Source organism: Trachymyrmex cornetzi, unplaced genomic scaffold (assembly GCF_001594075.2).
Source record: "Trachymyrmex cornetzi isolate Tcor2-1 unplaced genomic scaffold, Tcor1.1 scaffold67, whole genome shotgun sequence".
Classification (NCBI taxonomy): Eukaryota; Metazoa; Arthropoda; class Insecta; order Hymenoptera; family Formicidae; genus Trachymyrmex; species Trachymyrmex cornetzi.
Genome location: NW_017299992.1, coordinates 401,426 through 427,040, shown reverse-complemented (window position 1 = coordinate 427,040; position 25,615 = coordinate 401,426). Strand labels below are relative to the sequence as shown.

General features: G+C 34.1%; 1 protein-coding gene across 11 annotated transcripts in view; it reads right to left on the bottom strand.

The window, feature by feature from the left end:
- Positions 1-25,615, bottom strand: part of C3G (C3G guanyl-nucleotide exchange factor) — a 77,732-nt gene that overhangs the window by 21,871 nt on the left and 30,246 nt on the right. The window contains exon 1 of one of the 11 annotated variants that reach the window (XM_018517114.1): positions 11,859-11,983. The exons of the other annotated variants lie outside the window; for them this stretch is intronic. The gene's annotated coding sequence lies outside the window, so the exon portion shown is untranslated. Of the gene's footprint in view, positions 1-11,858; positions 11,984-25,615 lie in introns of those variants that run through there. 11 annotated transcript variants of the gene reach the window in all.

The following is a 25,615-nucleotide window of genomic DNA, read 5'->3' as shown; positions in this document are numbered from 1 at the left end:
AGAAAAATTAACACAAAATAAATATCTACAAAATAAAAATAAAAAAAATAAAGATAAAAATAAAAAAGTTATAAACAAATTATAAACAAAAGAAAATAAAAAATAAAATTTTAATAAAAAAAATTTGCATATGCAAAGATAAAGATAGATAGATAGATAAATAGAGAGAGAGAGAGAGAGAGAGAGAGAGAGAGAGAGAATATATCGGAAGCGCTTACACATTTTTCATATGAAGGCTAACAAGGAAAACGTACGAAGTGATAAATTCTGATTTTAATGAAACTTTGTATACAGAGATTAGATAAAAAGATAAATTTAGAAAATGTTGCACCGGGAAAACAGTTTAAAAGGGTGAAATCATCCCTTATGTGGTAAAACGATTTTCAGTTTTTTCCATTATATCTTGAAAACTACTCAAAATATCAAAAAATGTTTTGTACAAAAGCTTTACAATAAAATTTATACCTCTATTCATCATTTATGTCAATAATATTTTTAATAAAAATTTTTTTAACTAAAAAAAATATTTTTTATTTTTCGAAAATATTATTGACGTGGATAAACAGAGGCAATTTTATTGTAAAAGTTTTGTATAAAAAAATATTTTTTGATATGTCGAACAGTTTTTAAGATACAACGATAAAAGCTAAAATTCGCGTTACTTATAAGGGATGATTTCATCCTTCAAACCGTTTTTCCACCGCAACTAATATTTTCTAAATTCATCCTTTTATGTAACTTATATATGTATACAAAGTTTCATTAACATCAGAATTTAACACTTCGTGTGGTTGCCTTGTAAGAATTTGGCGACCACTTTTACGGTTAATTAACATTCGGCGAGAAGATAACGTGGAAATGTCGTAGATCGCCAAGCTTTCTCGAGCGAACCGACCATTTCGCGCATTTCGCTTGCAACGATGCAATTACAGGGGGCTTTAACGTCCGTGGAATACTGCAAGCCGTTTCCAGCTGGGAATTTCATGGTCCGACGATGATATTAGTGGGCACCGGTTGGTAGTAGGGGTGCAGTAATGTCCTTTCCTGAATTAAGAGGGAAAATCGATGCTCGACCGCACAGTCCTCTTAATAGCCATCGTACCCCAGCGAACTTGGAAAAGCTACGAAGATTTATTCAGGAAGCGCTGATAAAAATGTGGTTCTCGATAAGAATCAAAACCGGCATTTAATGCTCACTGCAATATACGCGACAGAGAATGGGCTCTGGTATATAATTATAGATATAATCTTAATTGAAAAAGTTCGGAAAAATAAATTACAATACATAAAATGTAAGAAATAAACATATCAGAGAAATTCGTATCTTATTAAAAGAAAATTTAATTATTATCAGGTTTAATTTTTTAATTTAATTATTACATCTGTTAATATAATTATTATTATTATAAATAACGCAATAAATTGTAATTGTAATCAGTACTGACGATAATGCAATGATGACTATTAATATATATATAATAAGTATTAATTAAATATAGTAATTATCAATTTTGTATATCAACTTTTCTATCAAAGAATGAACTTCAAAACTGACTCGATAAAAAAAACATTTAAACGACTCAAGCAACGCATGTTTATAAGAGTAATAGTAATAAAAAATTAACAATAAATCTACTTTCTAGATTAAAATCATAGAAAGTTTTTTTCATGCGTTTGTTGTCGATTCTGATCATGGATGCATGGCGGTACTTATTGTTAGATACTCGGTTATTCTTTGTACTTCGTTTAAAACGTTAAGTGCTACAGCGGTCTCCTCGACCGAAAACAAACTTAGTTTCGGCGTCGCGAAGAAACCAGTAATGGAAAAGTAATTAAAGAAAAATAATGAAAGACGTGGGCTTTGCGAAAACCGCGATGCAGCGTTTGTTTAAAACACGGAATTGTAAAGCTTGGACATCATTATCAAGAAATTAATTGCGACCGTCTAATGGAAAACTCAAAGTTTTACAGCACAATAAGATTCGATTTACAGAAACTTGCACAGGATTAAGAAACTGCATGTGCATCGGACTCATTCCGGTGCAGCAAATCAAATTACGAGATCTCATAATAATGCATTACCTACAGGTAAAAGCGTGCTATAAAAGGGGAGGGAAGGAGAAAGAGTATTTTATGATAAAATTTATGCGAAATGTCCCACGAGAATATTTCAGGTAATTACACTGATTAGCATCGAGGCAATGAATATTGTTATAATTCGAGAACAAAGCCAATTTTAACGAGATGCGCGATGTGCATACGTTGATCCCACACATATACCTCTCTGGACGATATTAATATTCTCGAATTTGTCAGCCTTTTAATTTCATTTACACGCAAGTCGTATATTACGTTATATTTATATTATTATTATTATTACAAAGAGAGAGAGAGAGAGAGAGAGAGAGAGAATTGCTTAATCAATCATCGTTCAAGCTATTTGTAAACTTGAAAAAAAAAAAACGAATTGTATACAGAAAAGCAAGTAAGAAAAGTAATCATATGATAACGCATGCAATTGTGCACCGCGTTTTATTCTATACTTTGTGGCGTATTAAATATAAATAACGATGCTTGAAATATTGCAAAAGATTACACTGTATTCATCATGAATAATGTACTCAAAGACAAAATTACGTTGAAAATAAATATTACTCTTCTTAAAACTTTCCTTCAAATGTCTTCTCCATATGGACAAAACTTTTAGAAAATTAAAAATTTTATTCACGTAATGATTCACCGAGAAAAACGGTCTAATTGAATTAAATAATAATTCTGGTGGAAAATGGACAAATCAGAATTTTCTGGTCTACTATAACTAAAATTCTATAACTAAAATTCTGATTGATATAAATTCTGGTAAAAAAAAAAAAGGAATTCTAGTAGATTTTACCAGAAATATGGTATCAATTAGAATTCCGGTTATTTCAACTAGAATTCTAATAAATTTAACCAGAGAAAATTCGAATTCGTCCACCATTTTCCACCAGAATTACTATTTAATCCAACCAGATTATTTTCAACCAGAAATTTTTATGTTTTATCATTCATATTAATAATTTCTAACTACGCACAATAAAATATTTATTCAAAATCTGAATAATATAGTCTATATGAAAAAAATGTCTATCAAGAAAATGAGACAACTTGGACAATTTGTCTATAATGCTCAATTAAGTTAGCAATACTTAAATTCTCTTCAAATGCTTGGAGAGCGAGACTCTTCATTCTCCGACGATCCTCATAAGCATCAGCCATGGCGCCGTCTGGCCTGAAGCGATCGTTCGTGCAATGAAGCAATTCTGCAGACGAATCGCAAAAATGTGGGTGGAGACGCGATGCTCATGTGATGCGATAGGATAGGGGGATTGATTTTCGAAGCGCAACGCGATTGCAAGACGAGAAGAGTATCCGGTGATACTCTCCTCTCCGGGATGCAAACAGTAGATCCATTAAAGGCCCAACTCGGCGCCCTTATAATGTTTGTGGACCCTCGTCGGAAGAGAATACCCTCAAACAGAGGGCGGCCGGATAAAAACACAGGATACGAGCGGTTTCTCCTCTCTCGTCAAATATCGCCAATCAATATAGATGCTTTCGACGGCACGTATAGTATTGGATTTCCGCTAGTGTCGCATTTGATGCAAACAACGAAAAACGAATCGTCGACCTCCCGTGTTTCGTTGAATGTTACACTCGTACGAGTGCAACATCACGTAATGTAACTATACAAATATGGTGACATCGAAATATATGTTATACGTTAAAGATTTTAAAAACAAATAAATTTTTTGTTGATATTTTTTTTGCAGACGACGTAATATAAACAATAAGAATTGTATTGGATCGTACGTGTAAATTTACAATAGAAAATAAACTCCACAATGATTGAAGCTGGAATTTTAGTACTTAAATAATTCGATGTGAATTTATTACGTATCAAATCTTTGGTGGTCTAAAGGTTTAGGACGCTCGCATGAAATGCAAGAGATTATAATTTTTTTCGCAATAAATTATTTACAAGCTTTAATATGCTTAAAGAAATTTGCACAAAAAATCACGGAGAGCGTGAAATATATAAAATGTGATAATAATAACATTCTCTGGTTAACTATAATCGTTTGACAGTCGTTCGGCGTCTGTTCCAAAATAATCCAACATAAAATATAAAATATACCATAAACTATTGATTTTCTGCAGCATTAACTTAATAATTCTACTTATGTATATTATATAGAGTAATTAAAACAATTATATTAAAAATCACATAAATTATCGTCAACTAAGAAACGATAATCTTCCTATTACCTCAAAAAATTGATTTTTCTGAAAATGGGCCTGTTGAGATTCTTCGACATGTGGAATCTATCTCTTCATCTTCCAGAGAATCATCGCAAAATTTAATTTTAAAAAATACTGAAGACAAAAATGTTGGGTGAGAAAGAAAGGTTTCTTGTTCTAATTTAATTGCCTTGTTAAATGTGTGTATAAAGTTACGTCTACAATAAGATTTTAAGGCGTGGAACTTAAACTTTAAGTTACTAAAAGCTTTGAGTCTTCTGAAATAGAGAAATATTCGTAGTAATTCTTTCCTTAATCAAAAGAAAATTAAAAGAAACGGAGACGTTGACTGCGTCTTGTCGAAATGACTGACACAGAAAAGGAAACAGTGGATTCATTAAAAGACAAGTTCAACCTTTGTAATATTGAGAGACAAGAGACAGCTTTCCAGGAAAAGCGCAATCGCTTGAAAGAAATACCTAATAACGAACCATCTTCACTGCAGCAGCCAGGTGACGCAGGGTACAAGAACGATACTTCAAGTCTTAATTATGAAGACAATCTCCGAGAAAATTTACAAAAATGTATACCGCAAAACTATCTGCTTCAATATTCATAATAAGTAAAAATTTAAATTTTTCACATAATTAGAGAGAATTCAATTTATTATATCTTATATCAAGTGATAAACATCTCTTTTCATTTTCTATTTATTTGGGATTAGTCAAAATATAATCTACATTTAAAATTATATCTACCAGTTAACGAAACTTCCAGTTGTGATTAAAACATTTGTTATCAACATTACACATACCTATATATAGACAAGTTGACGACATAGCGAATTTACGCAGGCATTTTGCGGTTATATATACATCCTACGTCAGAGGAAGGACGTAGACATAAGCATTGTCTCTAGAAAGTACGGATTTATATAGCTAAATTTTTTTTAATATATATATCGTGATATGCAAAAGTGACACGCATGCTTAAGATAATAAGCCTTGCAATACGTAGGGAATTCTATCCTGAATGTCAGAGAAAATGCTAACGTTGCTGTAACTCATATTTCAACATGCAAACCGGATGTGGTAAAATAATGGCACGTCTACTCACAAAAAGATGCCATTATATTGCAAATGTTATGTTTCATTAATTGTATATAAAATAACAGAAATAATTATGATAATATTATATGTGTACTAATATATACATTATTTGTATAAATTATATACATGTATATTAAACGTCATATTAAAAAGAGGTTGTAAGTTTAATTATAATAATATCAATATACGTATACATCAGTTACAAATATTTAATAAACGCAAGTGAAAAAGACATATTGTAACATATTTATTTATTTTCGTTTACTCATATCTCATTATTCGTTGTCGAAAAAAGATTCTAAAAATTTCACAGAGATATTCTTATATCACATGACTGGAGTTTCATTCAAGAGAAATATTTTTCCATCTAGAGAGGCAAATATCTTGAAATATTTTCCAGCTGACGACGGTTTACATTAGCAACCAGAGCCTATCTTTATCCGGCGTTGTTATGCCCTCGGCATACCAAAGTTCCTTCGCCGTTCGTGGATTTATGCACGTGTTAACGATTGACATAATAATGCGACACGTGTGCGAAGCATGTGGTCTAGACGCAAGAGAGCGTAAGAGAGCCCACCCATCACAGAAACTATGAGAACCAGTCGCCGACTAACTAACTAACTTCCGCAAGGATCATGTATGAACGATATATGCGCAGGGGGCATAATTTGTGATATAAGATCGAAAAGGGAATAAATCTTCACGTAAAAATAGAACGAAAAAACAGTATAATATTTCTTCATATAAGACGTTGTTTTAACAAAACCGAATTTGAAATATGAAATTTTTAACGTAATCATCTACAGGATTACCACAGAAAATGAATTTTTAAATTCCCTGACTTTTCCAGGTTTTCCAGATAAAAATAGAAAATTTTCCATGAGTAATATAAAATATGTAAATTTTAACATTTAGACTCACGGATTGTAGGAAAGCTAGTCTACATTATTAAAAATAACGCAAAAAAAAGTTTAGTAGCATAGTACAATTTTGGGTGCAAATTCAAGCCACAGCAAAAAATATATTAGTTTTGGAAAAAAAGAATGCAGTTATGACGAAAAAGAGGGAACAAATAAAAATACCGCGCGAATTAAATATAATTTTAATTATTTTATTAAAACCGTTTAAAGAGTGCACAAATGTTGAACGTATTTGACTAATTAATTTAAAAAATTATATTGTATTATACAATTATTTGAAATAGGAGCAATTTCAGGGAATTGTGAACAAATTTCGAAATTCCAGACTCTTTTACATTTTCCCCTGACTTTTCCCGGTTTTCCCGGTTTTCCAGGTCTGTGGCAATCCTGATCTATTAATCATTTTTACTCGTAATAGCATTTGTAGATTCCTCGTAATAGCATTAACAATGTATTATAAATTTACTTTCTCTTTCTAATTTAATCTCTCTTAGCTTCAGTCTTTATCGAATTATCGCAGTTATATGACACAACACGAAGTATGCTTGCTTGCTTTATCATATATTTCTACTGTAAGCAAATAAAGTTGACAACAATTTCTTAATCATTATCATCCAAATAAACAAATGATATATAGAGAGTAAAACAAACATTGAATGTAATTCTTTCTTATCATACATGTCAGCAATCTTTAATGTAATAAAAGTCAAATGATCTGTAAAAAGACAAATTTTATTATTAACAATTACATCTCTGTAAATATTTACTATGATACAAGTATAAATAATGAACGATAGACAAACACAGTTTCGCAGTCAAACTCAGCTGCATCGCGCATCTTTTTAATAAAATAATTTTTAATAAAAAATTAAGCTTATATAGTTTTTAATTTATCTGAGCGCAATTAACGTGCAGTTCGAAATGAAACGGTAAAAAATTGGAGTTAATTTAGTGTATTGTATTTCACTTGTCGTGATGTATGACTGAACATCGTAATATGAGGATAAAATACGATGCTTGCGTGCTCTATGCGCATCAAGGTCCCGTGGAGAATCAAAAACTCGTGAATTAATTTCGTCACTTAGAGTACAACTTTTTAATTTGCATATCTGATGAATGCATTAATTAACTGCTTCGTTATCCAGCATAAGGGCAAACGTTAGGAAAATGTGGGATACGCTTTCGGGATAAGCTTCCAGAAAGCTTGTGGTGGAATAATAATTTAAACTGAAATAATTATGCGTGGGACGACATCCGAGGGTTCAAATTTCGATGTTATTTGCAGAACGTATATATTCCATTAATGTGATAACTTTGTACGTTAGTTCAATCGAGATCGTTCGATGAGGTGCCGGCAAATTTGCATATCTGATCGTCTCATTTAATTAATCGCCATGTTGCATGATATGCGGCACGTTCCGGTTAATGCAAAGTCGGCGACGGTTTTATCATAATAAGATTTATCGGCTTAATGGACAAACGTCGTTTTACAACCCGTTTTAAATGTAAAACGTAGAGCTCCGCTGTAATCAAAAACTGCAAGCGAATTAATTTCTCAGATATAAGCACGAGATGAGTTGAGCTTTACAGATTAAATGATATGACGTTCCTTGCAGATATGATTTCATCACAAAGTATCTAACATATTCACCTCATTGTGTTAATATTTTTTTATTACTTTAATATTTACACAATAAAAATGCCAAGTAAAAATAAAATAAAGTAAAATAGTAGTTAACCGCTGTATTGAAGAGGAAAAAGAATAAAAACGTTTGCATTTATTTTAACTTCGTTTGATAAGCACATCTCAATTGATCGTATTATATATTTTATATATATCGCATTATGAATACATAATTTACGCTTCAACAATTAGTGCGGAAGCTCACATAGACATTTTTCTTGTATCAAAATTGGAATAATTTTCCCGACATAATATCATCACGCGTACTATTTAATTAACTGTTAAGCTATAGTATTTAAAAAATTATTTCGCAGAGTATTTTTCAGAATATTTAAAATTAATGTGAAAATTTATATCTCATAATCGCATCTTAGTTACTCAGCATTATCGTAAAATCATAACAGCAAATTTTAGAAATGACATCAGGAAGTCATCATCAAGCATGCGCTAATAATTCCTTTTTGTCTATAAAGAATGCGGATAAATAATTAATCGAGAATTCAACTTATGTCGCAGCCAACGCATAATTACGAGCAGTAAGGCGTCGAGGCAGGTGCGTTTGATAGCTCGTTCTGCATCCATGAAGAAATTCACTGTAATGCATTGTTGCATTCACGAAACGAAATGTAAGAGCATTTATTTAACTTGCCATGTAATTAAATTAATTTAATTATATAATTAAATTAATTTAGTTATACATTTCATTATTCTAAATTTATTTACTTGTTTACTCAAAAGTTTAAATTTAATTACTTGTTTGCTCGAAAGTTTAATTCAAAATAAATAATAAAAACCAACATACTTAAAAATTTAATATAAAATTATCTTATTTTTTTCCCCTTTTATTACTGTTTATCCTATTTTATTGTGAGAGAATCATATTCGTGAATATATAGAACAATTTTTAAGCTTCAAATTGGAATATACGAGATGACACAACTTCGATATCTCTGCACAAAGAATGCTTACTTCGACAAACAAAACATAAGATGATTTGTCAAGTGAAGCGCGTTATATCCCAGCAGGAGTTTCATCGAGAAATGGTGAGAAAATAAACTTCCGCGCGACAAGATCCACTTGCAGGTTTGCGGTAGCGTGACACACGAGAAAATATATGATACGCCTCGTCGCAAACAGACGTGACGCAAATCTCACTTGACGTCGTAAGTTAATTGGCTAATTAGCAAGGCCTTAAGTTGTGACGCCCGTGACAATGGCTTCACGTCTTGCCCTCGTCATTGTCTACGTCTTTGACGTATGAAACTTCGCTATTTGTTTTACATTATGTTGTAGTGATCTTCAGGATCCAAGAATAGTCTCGTAAATTAAAATACGTTTGAGGTGCTTAACACATTTCTGACAAACTAGAGATACAGCACGAATCGCGTGAAAATCGTGGATATGAAAAATTTTCGACTAACCCACGTCTCGATAAGGTAATTGAGATCTTCAAGCATCCTTAGCTTCGAACTAGACATTAATCCTCACCAGGGCAAATGAAACGAATAAGACATTAACGCGCCCGATGACTTAAGCGTGACCTTCGCCATGCTGCTCATTGAATTGCCCGACCGCCTACTTTCGTGCACTCGCAATGATCTCATCTCTGAATTCTGTCTGTGCTCCGGATTTTATTGTATAATGCATATGATATATGAAGATTGTGTTCAAAATGATTCTCCGACTGACAATGACGTAGTCAGATATCCAGGGATGCTAGATTGATACAATACCTTCCTCTTGTAGTCCAAGTTATAAGCTGATTTTTAGTAATATACGTTTTTATGGAAATATGTGTTTTTACGCGATATATGTGCTTTTATGGAAATAATTCTTTTTGTATACACACACTCAGAGAGAAAGACATAGCGGTAGCAACTATAAAAGTGACAAACATACACGTTTTACATGCAGAATTAACGTAAACAATTGACTAAATAATTTTGTAGTTATCGCAAGTATGATATAATTTATTCAACAATGTACCTTAACTCTACACAAAATTTGTATAACTGTCATCTTTGTAGTTTCTATCATAATGTTTTTCTTTGAGTGTAAGTTACTTAATACGGATCTTTCTTCTTTTACATTAATAATTTTTTCGGTTTAACTTTATGTATTATACTAAATAATTCTTACTTTTATTAGATTTGTTATCGTTTCAATTTACATTTTTCACATTGTTATAATTAATTTATTATATTACTATTAATGTAATTTCAGTATTTACTGTAGAATCTGGATTTTTGACTTGCGATATATTTGTACGACTGCTCGTTTGTTTGCGTCATTAACCGGGGACTCTTATAATTTATCTTTCTGCACTATGATATATGAAATACTTTCGGAATATGAGGATTAACAACTACATATTCTCGATGTGTTGGACACGCAGCTTAAAATTTGGTATATGGATCTAATATCGGCATTATTGTCAACTATATGCGACTTATGATGTGACCTAGACAGCAAAGTACTATTTATAATTATTATTTTTCGACTTTTATACGTTATATTAATGTTTATTTTCCGTTATTTATATACTTATGTGAACTTGGAAAATGACCCGATTGCGGTTGAAACGTTAGTTTTTAAGAGTCTTTAATAAATACAATTTATTTCTCTTTCTAATTTTATGTCTATTTCAAAGACTTTATTTCACATGTTAGTTACTTTTTATTTAATTGGCTCGTAGCTATTCTTAAATTTATTCTACTTTTTAATACAGATCGTTGTACATATAGAATAAAGGATAATTATTAAATCTTAAAGGCTATACTCTCACAATAAAAAGCATACATTTTATCTCAGCGATTTCATAAATCTTCAACGTTACATAAACCTTAGTTCATATAAATAAATGAATTTTATTTTATGTCGAGAGAACACACGATTGTCACACGCGATAAAGTTTCAGATACCGTCTCGAGGCTGACTCATACTTGAAATACTAATATTTCATTCAATATTTTTTCCAAGTGGAAAGTAACAATCGCGGTGGTGTACAACCGCGAAACTTCAGAAAACACTTGTGAAAGGATCGATATTGTATCCGCAGTATTCCCTCATTGCATGCACACATCAAACTTTTCTCCGCGACGACGCGAAAAACGGGCGTGTCGTCGTCACTGTCGGCGTCGTCGTTCTCGCGATTCCTCGACGATGATTCGCGCCGGCAGAAAATCACGCCGGCAAGTGACTCACGAAGTCACCTATATACCTACGGAAAGTAATCGCATCGACAGAAAAGCTTCGTTAAGACGAAGCGGGAGTTGTTCGCTTCGAGGAACGGCCGTGATTTATCGTTATGTCAAACACGGAGAGGTCGGCTCTCCGGTAAGCGACGTTTGAGAGCGTCGTGCGTCTACGCACATGTCACTTCTGTCACGAAGTTATTAATAAACGCCATCCTGTCCCGTCGCTGGAATTACGCGATTGATCCGCAGTTAACGTCGATCCGACCTCGAGTCTTATCCGTCGAATACTTTTTAAGCCCCATACTCTGGATATCGCCTATAATATCCGTGATTTATTCTGAATGAAAGATTTAATATAATTCGATATTATATAAACGCACTGTTAAAATTAACATTTTATTTTTAACAGTGTAATATTTGTATAATCAAAAATTAACAAAATTCTAATAACAATATGTATCATCTTCCTAATTCTCGTCTGAGACAATCTTATTATTAGTTAAGTCGTTAACAATAGTCTCGAAATTTTCTCTCTAAAAATATGTTAATACAAACACCAACTATATGGTGTTCGAACTCCCAATTTTAATAACTTACTATCAGCAGTAAGTTAGTGATAAATATTTTAACAAGTTAAAAATTGAGACAAAATCAGATTGTCATTTACCTATTTATAACTCACGCAAACTACTGCAGCTCGTTGCTTCTTCCTGTCGCTTTCCTACCTCCAGTAGCAAACGTTCGAATGTGACTAAACGAATTACATCTTCAAGTGGTACCAGCGAAAAAAACTATAACTCAAATCGCAAAGGCGCGCAATGAAATATCGAAAGAGAATCAAGATAAAAAAAAACTGACCGGGGTGGTGGTTAATCGAATGCTCGTAAAACTTGTCTTATTTATGACGACTGCGAAGCGTATCGGCTCTGCGTGACAAGTCGCTGGCGTTAAGACCGCGAAAATTCGACCGACTGGTCGTCGCGCTCGAGGAAGGTGCGGAAGCGTGCTTTCGAGAACGGAAGCCGCAATTTCCCTTCGCGGGGCCGTCTCGTACGTGCGAGCAGCGCAGCGGCGACTCACGTTGACGCGGAGTCGGACACGAGTGCGTGGCAGAGGAAGAAGCGGTGCCGCGAAGTACGCGAAGTACGTCCGGAGCGCGTCGCGTGTGCGCATCGACTGCTAACTAACTTGGGCCGGGCGAGCGCGAGGCGCGAGCTTCGAGCGCGATGGCGCGATCGCCTGTACCGAGTACCGACTCTACCGCGCCGGCCTCCCGTCTCGCTCTCGCGCTCACTTATCTACGCCTATCGCTCTACCTGCTATCTCACTTCCACCTTATCGCCCTCTTCCACGGAACGTTTTCCTGCCGTTCGTCTCTCATACGTCAGTCCTGGGCTCCTTCTCTCGTTCCTTGCCTCCTTCCGTTACCGGCATATCGCCCACTTCTCCTCGACTGGATTTAAAAGGAAAACCACGATGAGGCATCAGATTTTCGTTATTTTTAGAGTCGGCGTGAAAGAACGAAAACAACCGCGATCGTACGTCAATCTGTATATCTTGATCTATAGGTCAATGTTGATCAGTGTATGATCTAACTCCGGAAGTCATTGTGGTATAATGATCATTTAATTTCCAAGTATTATGACACGTGTGTTTTTTAAACTATTTTTATTTAATATACATTGTCGTGCGTGGCAAAGATTTGTGTCTGTTCTCACCAAAGGATTAACTCTAATTTCGATTCAATTTGCTCTTCACCTTTTTTAATTCTGATTCTTAGTTCTAAGAATGTTTCAGTTCTAAGAATTAGGACTGGAAAAAGATAAAAAGTAAGTTGAACCGAAATTGAAGTTAATAATTATTAGTGGAAATAGGCAAAAATCTTTTTCTAAGAATTAGAACTAGGGAAGATGTTCTCATTCTTAGAAATGTACACTGAAAAAAAGATACGTTGTTGCAGCAAATTAGATGGTAAAATATGGCATAGCATTTTTAATTGGTTACAGCAGTCAATTTTTGGTTGCGTTAGCCTATCTGTAAATAGGATTTCGATAGGCTAACGCAACCAAAAATGACTGCTGCAACCAATTAAAAATGCCATGCCATATTTTACTATCTCATTTGCTGCAGCAGTTAATTTTTTTTTCAGTGTATCAAAAGAAGACAAGAGCAAATAAGAATCATGTGTAGATGCTAGATGTCAAAGAGCGTTAAGATAAATTAATTAAAAATTTCATGAAATCATACATTGAAAATACTGAAGGCCGATTGCATCAACGTTACTTTGACTTTAAGCGAGCTGGCTTAAAACTCTCTCTTTCTTTAAAGTCAAAAGAGAGGGAGAGATAGAAAGTTTTAAGCCTCGCTTAAAATCAAACATTAGTGCACTTAGACCTGGTTGCACCAACGTTACTTTGACTATAAACGAGGCTTAAAACTCTCTCTATTTCTCCCTCTCTTTTGGCTTTAAAAAAAGAATGTGAGAGTTTTAAGCTTCGCTTAAAGTCAAAGCAACGTTGGTGCAATTGGATCTTAGATCTTAACCCGATAAAAATCTTATGCATACGTTAATTCTTAAAAAAAGGAAAAGAGTTGAACCGAGGTTAAAGTTAATCTATATTGAAGAAAACGAGCATTTACGTATAAAAAGTGTCAAATTACTAATTCTTTCGAAAATTTTACAGAATCGCCCTTGGTTCCTCGTTCCACTTTCGTAAATTATAGCGACAGTCGATTTACCTGTCGCGTATCGGTCGATTTTTTATTTTTATTTTTGTAATCGGAGGTTAACGCGTTCCGGCAAAGCTGCGTCGACGAGCGCTTTAACACTTTGATCGATGCCCTTTGTTGCACGACGGAGACTAACAAATGGAGCGGCAAAAGTTGGCGAAAATTTATGGGAAGTTCGTGTCTACATTCAGGCGCGTGTCTCTACGTCATCCTTAAAAGTTAACGGTCGAAAGTCGCGCCGGCTTTTATTTAGGATGCGAGACGCCAGTGAGCACGGCGGTTTCACAAACTTCTCGGATATCTCGGTCTCACAGGATGGAAATCGAGAACATGACCCTCGCCCTTTTCACGAACACTGGCTTCTCTTTCGTGACACTCGATTCTCGTGCGTGACTTTTCGCGCTCCTCTCTCCTTCCCAGTCGACGTTCCAAGTAATTATATCCCAACTAGCGTGAAAAAATGATCAAAATATTTTCGGCGAGTTTCTATATATCAAATGAAATATTTTATAACTTTAATAATAAAATAATAATGTGACACAGTAAAAAGTATTTTTTATTTATATTAAAACCGGTTCTTGTCAAAATTTTTGTATTAAATTTTCATCATATTCAAGTGATAATTTAACGTAACGTGATATTGTATTATTTGAATGTTTTATGTTAAACTGATGTTCAATATTTCTTAGTGTTAAAATAATACAATTTGTAAGTAAATAAACAGCACAAAAATAATATACTTTAAAACGTAAATTCTAAGATAAATGAATAAAATGTGTCAATTAACATATTATAAATATTAATTTGATTAAAGAAATATATTTCCAAAATTTGTTTATACAAATTGTGTTGTGTTACATTTTTTATGTCAACTTTTTACAATATTCGTATTATTCCTAATATATTCATCTTACATATTGAATTTTTTTTTGTTAACACAAAAATTTGGGTGGACCGTTTGTGAAATGTATTAAATTTAACACAAATTTTCCAGCTGTATTGTGCACGTTATTTCAATATTTTATTAACGTTTGTAACTTAAATTTATTATAACCTAAAGAATTTTCGAGATAAATTAATCTTCTTTTGCCATAAAAAGTAATAACAGTTATGAGTGTGCAGAGAAATTTATTTAACGAAAAATGAGCGAAATCGCAAGAAATAATCTTTACATTCGCAGAAACTTTTTCAGAATTTCTCCGCATTCAGTTAAAAATCTTTTTCCGATCGGACCATTAAGAGATATCCGACCGTTAAATCTCGCTTTTAAACGTCTTCGCAGAATCCCACCGACGTACAAACAGAAAAACAAGTTTTCAAGAAGCACACGTCGTGACGACATCAGGCAAAAATGCAAAATAAATAAACGTTACGCAAATACATTCGTATCTGCAAAATACGTTCAGTGAATCGATACTTACGTTAATTAAAGAGACAAGGAGGAATAATATCGCGCCTTTATATATATAATACAAGAAATATGCCTATGTTTTATCGTCGTAATTAAAATTTCACAAAGTTACACAGACAAATCGCGTAGAATCTCGTTTCTCCTTTTACCTTCGGTTTATAGCGGAAATTTCGCCGAAAATTCTGTTATGTCAACGCAGTGTGCTCAAAATTGCGCTCGTATGCACTCAGCCATACGCGAGCCACAAAGTAACAATTGAATGGTTGATAATAGCCGACGATGCCGGGCGACATTCCAACTCGCGAATTGCGTGTGGTCGACGGCCCACCCGCACCGTTGTCCGTTCCACGATACAACAAAAACACGTCCTTCGCGTTTATCCTCTCTTCTCCACTACTCTCGAATATTTTTACGCTATTTTCCCCCCGCTTCGTAATCCGGCACAATCGTAAAATTCGAAATACACGCGCGCCAAGATCGTAAAACGCGAACCTATAATATTCTTTCCGATTTAAGTCTTGCGATGCACCATGAAAAATTCCAGAACTATTATTCTTTTACCGCAGGATTTTTATTATTCTTTTACTATATGAACGAGCTGTGGTCTACAAAACGACGAATTTTCCCTACTGTTATACATTCCTCTTTTATTTTAGAACAACCGAAACTACTCTTTTGTGTGAAAATTGTGTGATTATATGGAAATCAGATAAAAAAACTTTATAGTTCAATGCCTAATTGTAAAGATATTTGAGATATGTTTATTTGTTAAAAGTTTATCAAAAGATTATAAATAAATATAATTTTAAAAATATTGTTACCTTGTAAGAAACACTAAAATGAAAAAAATGTGAGATATTGTTAATTTATAAAATTAAATTCATGTACCTGCATTTTAATGTATGCAACAAAACTGTAAGTTTCATTCATATTTTTTTGTGAAAAAAAGAAGTCTAAATCTTTCTCTCTATCTATGAAAGTCGCCTTCTCTCCATCTCGCGATTTTCTCAATTTTCCATCTTGTTTGTCTTAGTAAAAGCTATATATTTGCAATGTTCTGATTCTGTTCGGCTTTATTCCACCGTTTACGAAACCATCCCGCTCTGACCCGTTTTATTTTGGCCCAATCTTTATTTACACGCCGATGAATAGGCAAGATATTCCGTATTAAAGGAAAATTGCCTCTTAATTAAGCCGGCCGATAGTGCGTGTCAACCGGGTATGGGGAGACGCGAGAAACTCGTGGCTGCAATTTGCGTATTAATGGGATCCCACAAAGGCAGAGGCGCCCACGACTTTAAGGGGTGATAAACGTATTTTATGGGGGGCAGTCCGCAACGCTTTCTCCGCAGTTGCAATTAACGGTAAAGCGACGTGGGGTGAGAGAGTGTAATATCCTGCTCTGCACACATCCTGCCAGTAAACATACATACCTGCATCGCGATCGGCAAATAAAAACCAGTAAATAAAAAGCTAATGGCGCAGGCAAACCGCATGGTTATCGTTTTCATTTCCGCTTGCGTTGCACGCAATTGTGGGTGGCTCCGTAAGCCTTTAGTTACGCAAGATTCATCCCGATTAGTTGAGACGCACTGTTTCTTTTAAAGAATTATTTGAGATGAAGATAATTAGTAGATTGATATATGAAATTGTGAAGTAACTCGTATTGTTTATTTCGCCAAATATCTATAACTATAAGAATAATATATTTGTATTATTATACGTATTACTTTAATTCGACAACAAGTATAACTGAGAAAATTGTAATTATTAACCCTTCATTATTCGCGTGAAGTGCCCAGAATAACACCATTATATAAATTCGTTAAATGTATGAATGTTGTTTATACACATTATTATTTTTTTTATAAAAGTTATTATTTTTTTAATTATAAAAATTGTTTTATAAGTAACAAAAAATTGCGTTATGTCTAAAGGATATGCATTGTAGAATATTATCAATCTTTGTTTAATTGCAAATTATTAAAGAAAATAATAAAAATTGAGATATAATAATAGATATCGCAGAAACACCTCGAGCGAGTAATGTAAGGTTAATTAATATAATCATATATACTTCTTCAAGAAGTAAAGTCCAATTGTGTGTCAAGTAACCGAATATAAATGATCAAAAAAAAAAAAGTCTTAAATATAGCAAATTGAACAAAGTAAAACAATTAATGTAAATTTCAAATAAGAAGATAATTAAAATGCATTCCACATCTTTGAAGCACGTACAATCTCGGGAAAGATTTGCATCGATAAGAGGTAAGAAGGTAATGAATCAAAGCATACTCGTATAATTGATATTAAACTCTTAAATTGTCGGAAAGCGGTAGTTTATTGAAGATTAAATAACCGTGGCAAGGAGAAAGAGAGAGAGGCGGAATTTATGATTTTCTTCATTTTCCGTAATATCCTTCGCGGATTGATTCCATTTGGCCAATCGCCCGGTGCAGCGTTCGTAATAAAGTATATCTCTCCATTTATCCGGCTGAATCAAATTTGATCAGGTGTAATCCGACTTTAGGTAATAATTGCCAACCAATGCTATTATTCAATAGCTGAAAGCATTATTGTGATATTTTATATATAAAATATGTAATTTCTGCTAATAATATTAAATTTAGATATATAATAATAATAATTTGAAAACAAATTTAAAAAGCTCAACATTTCACAGTCGAATTTTGAAATAAAATTTACTATTTTCTCTTTTTTTAATTCAAAAAATAGGTATGTATATTGTAACATACATAATTAGTTTTCCTCAAACAATGTGAAAACACGGATTATGTATAAACGGATTATGATAATATATAATGATAATCTTGTTTTGATAATTTTGTGGGATCAAGGTAGAAATGACAGAAATGCCTGAAATGTTCATTCCGCTCAATAATTAAATTCTGTAAATTTCACGATACTTTCGCACACATATTAACGGCATATCTATATATATATTAAAAGCGAAATCTTCGATCTGGCATTTTTGTTCCAAGCGAATCTGTACGATTTACCTTCGAAGACAGGAAGAACGTACATATAAATGATCGTTTGGCTGCATTTCGTAGCAGGAGAGGGGAAAAAAGAACGACATCGTGAAAGTTTTAATCGAAAAAGTTCGAACAATGCGTCCCGGCTGGTTCTAACAATAAGACCGATAGGACAGTTGCAGAGCACCGGCTGCGCGTTAAGCGTTTTATTATTCCGAGGGACAGCGGGATATTATTATTGATTGCTCTCTGCGGCATTGATCTCCGTTGTTTGCGAGTATCTCTCGATCGACCCCTATGGCGCCGCGTAGAAATAACCGGGATTTAATTTCCACTTATTCTACCTTCCGCGGATATACACGACGGTTCGCTGTTGAAAAGACAAATACTGTGGATGGCACTTTGCCCTTTTCAGTGTCTGCTTGAAAAATGCTTGGTAAAAGAGCCAAAGTTCATCTCTCTCCCTCTCTCTCTCTCTCTCTCTGAGAGAATCGGTGTCGGAAAATATGTTTTATTTTGTCTACTGTCGATCGCGTGATGGCGAAAAAAGGGACGAGCTTAAAGCGCGAGTAATCAAAAATTAAGAGCGGAGAAAAGTGTCGAGTTTGCAGAAATAAAATCCCGAGTATCGTCGCGACACGTTGTGTGGAAGAAAAATATCGTAAATTGGCGTAATAAACATCGAAAGAAATCGTTGAAGAAAAGAAAAATAGAAAGCAGACGAAAACAAAAAGAAATTATATATATAAGGAACTATAAGCCTGTTTCTAGCTTCTATATTGGTGTATATCACAGGATATTATCTGTTTCCGATAAAAGCGCGACGTAAGGCGATATCTTGCGTCTTTCTTCCTTCCTTCCCTTGTTTTCTTCCTCTTGAGCGGAGAGATTCTCTTCGGCGATTCTCTTGCGTTCGGCGAGCTATCGATAAAACGGCGAGAAAGTATATCGATATAGTTTTCGGAGCCTCGTCACGTCAAAACTTTCGTCGGTCTTCGAACGAGATAAAAGTCTGAAGTCGCTTAAGCCGGGACGCATCGCGCATAAATGATCAAAGGAAAATAAAAAATTCGGATGTCGCAATTAGGCACCACTCTTGCGAAAGTACATCGAGCGATATTTTATGCACGGCTCCGAGAATTTAAACGATGTACTAGCCGTATTTAATTAATTCTATTTAATTAAATATCAACAATCTTTTTAATTAAGAAAATAAGCGATGCTTGTACGATATATTAAATAAATATATCTGTTGCAGAGAGCCTGGTTATTGCAATTTCCAACGCAGCGCGGCATAACTTATGAATTTAACATAGCAAATTTGCATTTTGATCAATTTATCATGTTAATATGTGATAAATTAGCATAATAATACGTGAAGATATTTTCATACATAACACACGAGCGAGCTGTGCCAAATTATTGCGTAATATACCGTTTATATGTGTCTCTATGTTCAGATTCTTCAATAATAATAACTAACTTTAGACAAATATACGATTTTCCATAAGATATTTGCAATTCAACGGCGCATTCGTGTGCAGAGATGATTGTGCGACAAGATTGGAAAAATCGGAGAGACAAGTGGAAAAAGATCCAAGTTCGTTCGATCTCTCCGTTTTCACGTACGACTTTCAATTTGCAAAATGAAACGATCGCCAAGTCAATAGCATGCTCGCGACGACACCCACCCATCGAACGGCTTCGTTCACAACATTCAAGCGGAAGCATCCGAGGCTCTTGTTTGTACGAACAGCCTCCTTCATCGCAAGACCGGTGTTGTTAACGGTGCAAGTAAAGTACATTTCGGTGTTATCGAAACATCTGCGAGGCAAAGTGCGAAAGCTAAGAGAGTTGGAATCTTTCTACGCTACTTCTCCGTAGCAGTCTAGCGCTATTTCTGAGTAACGATAATAAATGAGCTCGTTGCATTGATCGAAGCGCAGCCCGTATTTCTTTCTGAGAGTTAACGAGGTTTGTTACTAATGTCTTGCTTTCGCTTATATAAATTCCGGAGAATAAAATGAAATTGCTAATAAATGGACAAGCAACAATAGAACACGTTTTACATCGATTAGAATGTTAAATATATCATATACTTGTTTACGAAAAATAACATAAGTCCAAAATATTATATTATTCAAGGGAGAAAAAAAATTACATACTTTCGAATTAATTATTTATTACGGCAGTATTAAATATGAGTTAACTTAGTGATAATCACAAATTGCTTGTTTCAAGTTCTTTGGAAGAAATACAGATTGTATCTTGTTATGGTGTAACGTTTATACTTCTGAAAACTACCCTATTTTAATTTATGACTTTTTTTGGAAAGTATTTGAATATAATCGGCACACAATACAAAATTCGAAAAATTTCGACTTGTGTTACTTTTCTTGCGGGGTGCGATATGTAATTAACATATTTTCGATTTCGATTGCATTGCATTAAGATATGTATATTTATGAATTATAAAATAATTTGATTAAATGTTTCGCTTATAATGAGGGATACATAGTACGGATGTGCAATATCCCAAATATATTTTATTACATATCGCACATTTCGTTTAAACTTCACGCTATAAAGTAATTACGCCGCTCTTGTAATTTCCGATACTTCTTAGAATGTTACCCCTGGGAAATAAAACATTAGGTACGGAAAAGAAATTACAACGTGGACGTAGCCAGTTCCACGACGACTTAATCGAGTCAGTTGGGAAACGAACATTATCGTCGATCGAAAGAGTTCAAGACTCGAGAAGCCCATAGTCATCGATTTCACTTGCTTGGAAACGACGTGCAGTAACATCAATGGACTTCTGCAGTAAATCTATGAGCGCCATTAAAGGTAAAAAATGATCTCACAATTCTTTTAAGTTGCACCGCGACACTGATTTAATTGAGTTTTACTAATTCTACGGACATTGACCAAAAGAATATCTTGTGAAATAAAAACATCCCAGAATAACACGCGAGTAATTGAATCTATGGTCACCATTAAAGCCAGAAAACTATCTCACAATTCTCGTAAGTTGCACCGCGACGCTGATATTGAATTAAGTTTTATCAATTCGATCTATGGATATCGAAAGAATATCCTGTAAAATAAAAGAATCCAGAATAACACGAGAGTAATTATAAATTACATCGAGGCGAAGTACAACTCCAATAATTGTTAATATTAGCTTCTATGAAGAAAAAATTTCACCTACAAAATTTGACAGAGTCAAACTGTTGCGTTATATTAAAATCCTGAAAACACGACACTAACTTTACAGAAGTTTATCACGTGTTTATTTCACGTTTATCTTGTTTAAATATACTTCACATGTCAGAAGATGTCCTTGCTAAAATCTTTTCCTTGTCATCCCTCTTGTATATATTCAAATGTTTCGAATAATAAATCACCTGACGTTTTAACGCAGCGAGGAATATATATATATATGTACATATATATATATATATATATATACGCGAGGAATACATTATAGTGGTTTATTTAAAGGAAAGGACAAGAAAGGATGCGTCACTGCTGCGTAAAAAGGGGAAACAATCTACGCTTTCGTCACTTTCGTAGCAGCCGCATCATCAAATAACAAACGATTGGATATCGTTAATTAGAGAAAGTCTAGAGTACCTTGAGGATACTCGTGAAATCGATACCGTTAGTGGATACCTCATACTAGATACGTTCGAGGGTATAAACTAAATTGGATTGCATTGGACTGGATACATGTATCGCACTCCAACGCAGTTCATTTCCGGAAAACAATAACCAGCTGCATCGCCAGACAGAACATTCTGCGAATAGCAATCGGTAGCCTGAGAGTAAAAAAGTCCAAAAAAAGTATATATCCTACATTAAAAGGCAACAGCATTATTATTTTAGTTTCTCAAAAATAACCATTATCTCGCTAATGAAAGAAAATATTCCTTAGAAAAAATCGCTATCAAATGATTGAAAATAATTCATTAAATCTTACTTAATTTTGATATTTTCATTAAATAAACTATAAATAAATTAAAATAATATAAATCGTAAATTGAAATGTCTAAATTGTAAATTACAATGTATATATTGTAAGAGAAAAGAGCTTTATATAATTTATTAATCTAAAGTAGAAAGATGATTTAACAATAGTGATAATCGTACTAATGTTGTAAAAATTATATTTATATGTTTATCAACCGTGAATGATAAATATTAATGAATCATTATATCCTATTATTTCGTCAACTTTGTTCTTTGGATTTGCAAACAGAACCAATTTTCATCACATTAAACCAGCTTTTAATTATTGCATACAAGAATTTATCGTATCGTTGGACGTAATTTATGCGTGAAAATGTAATGCCATTAACAGCCACACTGGCTCTTACAGCTGCATAAAAATATCACAAAATGGACCAGAACTCTTCGTCCATTAATCCATTTATATCGATATGCATCCACTCACATTTCACAGAATATTTCATTCGAGAGAAAGCCATTACCGATGGATACAGATCTATGTGTGCAGATGCAACATAACGTACCAACCACAGAAGCTGCAGAATTACATATAAATATAGAAATTACGTTAACGTACCTTTAAAAAATATTACCAACTTATTACTTTATCTTGCATAAAGCCATGTTTAAATTTTGTGTCTCTTAAATATTTTAGATATTTAAGTATAAATAATACTTTTTGATTAATTAAATTACTATCTATTCACACTTAAATAAATAATAATAAGATATTATATGTTAATGTGTGTATCTATAATGTTCAAGACGATCAAATTTGCAATACTTTCATTATTTTTATCTCAACGGCATTTTCTTTCCCCGGATAAACGTGTAATGTCGCGTGACGGTTTACATTTCTTAACCACGCGTTTCGACATTCATTCATGATATCTTTGACGACGTAGTCAATGCCTCATGCAAACGCAACCGTTATATCAGCGCGCACGCGATAATTCTGTATAATGGAATCGCGTGTGTTTATGAAGACATCATAAATCGAGAGGAAAAAGAGGCAGGGCGCGGCTAACGTGTGCGACTATAATATTTATACGAATGTGAGACGTAATGCGTAAAAAGAGAGAGCGAGCTAACCGATGTCATTCTTTGAGAATACACAGCGTCTCCAGCATCACAGGATGCGCGACAACTCCTCGTGGTCGGGTATTTTCACGCGCAACACGGTCTCTAAAATTGCATCTGGCTGTTGCACCGTGCATACGTTCCGTATACCTCGCTGTAATTAGCAAGTTCTTCCAAGCGGACGGACTTCATCACGACACACAGACAGCTACGCCCGGAAATCACGCGTGCACCGCGTCTGCGGCTACCGTCCACCTTCCGCTCCATTTGTCCGTTAAATGACAAACTGTAATGTGTAAGCTCGGCGTTCCGCAATTTTCTTCGATCATGCAAAATTCGAGGCAAACTTTCCACGATAAAACTCAGATTTAATAAATTTTCTGGAATTTTCTTGCTTGAAAGTATTGAGTTGGAACAAAAGTTTGTAGAGCTACTTCAGCAGCTGTAACTTCGTTAAAAATGAACGAAATTTGAATTTAAAAAAAGGATTTTAAAGCTTGAAATCTCTACATTCGAAAGGTCACTGTGTCTTGAGTTTCTGTGAGTTTGATCATTTTTACATATAAAAACTTCAAAACTGAACAAAATAAGAAATTTCCTTCTCACTTTATACTTTAAAGGTTTGTTATACGTCAAAAAAAAACTTACGAAAAATTTCGACTTTTTATCATAAAAGCTTAAAGTATCATCTTCAAAATCGTTTTTAAAAAATTTTTCTAATTGTAAGATTTTTTGTTACTGAATTATCACGGATTAAGTAAAACAATTAGCATTTTAACTTTAATAGCTCATAACTCCATTAAAAATCATCGTACCATAATTAAAAAAAAAAACAGATTTTTAAAGCTTAAACACTTTACTCTATAAAAGGTTGAATTGAAATTAAAACATAACAAAATAAGCTTATAACAAAAATATTTCTAACATTTACTTCCCACAGAAATTCCACGACAGAAGGAACGGGCTATCTTTGATGAGGAATTCATCTCGCGCTTGTTCATAATAATCGGTACATAACAGCGAATAGAGTAGAGGCGAATTGTGCAAATTATGCAAATTATGCAAATCGTGCGAGCGACCGGTAATTTGGGGGTCACTGTCATTACCAATAACCATATAAATATATGAGTGAATGCTCGATATGCATCCGACATGATATCTCGTGGAGAGAGAGAGAGAGAGAGAGAGAGAGAGAGAGACCGCAAATATTTTACCGAGACCGAGGACTGTATGCGGTGGATAAATATCGCCGTGCACGTGCGAATGCGAGCTATGCGCTGCGCTATCGATTCCCTGATAAACCGTGGCATCCATTTGATTATAGGAAATTTGTAACGAAGCGACTTCAAATTGCAGTCACGTTTAAACGCCGGATGCGACGCGTCGTTCGCACGACCGGCGCGTTGAGAAAACAGATCTGATTGATCCGAATTAACATTTCCATTTGCATAAACGAACGAGTAAACCCGGACGGTCGGCAGGCAAAGCCTCGACGTTGCCATGGAAAATTTTCACATACTGCGCGTATACGATGAAGATGGAACTGATGGGCGCCAATCGGAGCATTAATCGCGAGCCATATACCTCGAAACGCAAACTGTTTGTCGAAACGGTCTAAAAGCATTCGCCAAATCCTGCCGAAAGCATATTCCCCGCGGCTAATTTAACTTTAATGAGTTCTCCGGAATTTCCGGTTATACCATAGATCGCTCCACGATCTTAGAATCTGTGGATCACACACACGCACACACACACACACCTATACACACGCATGTATAATGCAATTCTTTCATCGAATTTATTTTTTAAATACTCTGAGTGCTCTCGATTTAACTTTAAGATTGTTCGCGCACTACGATAAAAATTTTAGACGCAACGAATTTTTAATTAACTAGATTAAAAACTAATTCGCAAAATAATAAATCTTACCGGTTCCAAAGAGCATTTTCGATAACGGATGTGAACTCGATAGCATTTATGATATATAAAATGGATGTCATAGTGTAGCATTTATGACATAAAATGAACATCAAACTGAATTTTTTTGCAATAATGTAATTCAACAAGTTATTTATATGAGTGAGTCGCTCGTTAATACGTGATGCAAGAAAATGTAAATGATTTCAGCATCTAAAGCATATTAGGGTAAGGTTGCCGATATCGCACCGGCTCCTAGATCGCACTACCTCGCCT